General features: G+C 25.7%; 1 protein-coding gene across 5 annotated transcripts in view; it reads left to right on the top strand.

The window, feature by feature from the left end:
* mnb (minibrain) overlaps positions 1 to 1,212 on the top strand; it is a 157,725-nt gene that overhangs the window by 67,787 nt on the left and 88,726 nt on the right. The gene's annotated exons all lie outside the window — the stretch shown is intronic.

The raw sequence follows: 1,212 nt of genomic DNA on the forward strand, positions 1-1,212 counted from the left end.
CTTTATTTATTCTGGGACAAGTCTCTTTAAAATAATATTACAGGCATCGACAAGAGGCATAGTGCCTAAGAGTATAATACAAAATTTAAAAAAAAAACATAAATCATAAAATAAAACTAAAATAATAAATTGAAAAAGAAGAAGAAATAAACAATTGTTAAAATAAAATAAACTTTATCCAAGTTAAGTTTTAAAACAGTCTTTTATTATTTCTTTAAAAGTCAAACGTTTTGGCCTTCTTCGAGGACAATCTTAAATACAAATTTACAACTCACATCAATAATTTAAACACTTTTTGCTGACTTTTCTGCCCAGGTCTATTTCAGTCGAATTACCCTATTTTGTAACTCTTCACGTAAAATTTAAAACTTTTAATTACAGCACAACTTAACACTTATCACTATACAAGTTTTGATAAGAAAATTATAGTAGTGTTAAGTTGTTCTGTTATTACAAGTTTTAAATTTTAAGTGAAAAGTGACAAAATAGGGTAATTAGACTGAATTTTTATAAATTATTGGTGTGAGTTGAGTAAATTTATATTTAATATTGTCATTGAGGATGGCCGAATTGGCCGAAACGTTGGACTTCTTACAACTACTAACTATTAGTTTTAAAAAACATGAATATATCACACATAGTACATGGCTGCGTGTTGATTTATTCTATTCTTTTTTAACCAGATTAGAATTTAAATTAATTATTAGTTGCCACTAGCAACAACTAAAACTAATTTATTAAGCTGTTGAGATCAAAAGTGGTGTGAGCCATTTTGTTTTCATCACAAATTATTTTCATTAAAATAGTTAATTAATGGTATAGTAGGTTAGCTAATGCTCTTGTACTAGAGACTTAATATTTTCAACACAGAAAGCTGTTTATCATTTCCAAAATCTTAGTAAGCCTTTATTCTTTTTCTTATTAGGAATTTATACCCTTTATTTTCATCTTTATTATTTTTGTTATACGCACAACGTTTCGTGTTAGGCTCATTATAAAATTCTAAAAATACAAATATTTACAATCAACAAATTTTACATTGCATTTTAATAAAACAAATTTGTTTAACCATATAGATATAAATACTTCAATTCACTTTACTAATTTATAACCATTAACAAATCTAAAATGTTTTGAGATCATGCCAAATTTCTTAATTATTGTTCTAATTGTTTCCTTACCTGATTATGATTTGTGGACGTGTGAAACAAT

The sequence above is a fragment of the Halyomorpha halys genome, unplaced genomic scaffold (assembly GCF_000696795.3).
Source record: "Halyomorpha halys isolate HHAL.00 unplaced genomic scaffold, Hhal_1.1 Scaffold94.1, whole genome shotgun sequence".
Classification (NCBI taxonomy): Eukaryota; Metazoa; Arthropoda; class Insecta; order Hemiptera; family Pentatomidae; genus Halyomorpha; species Halyomorpha halys.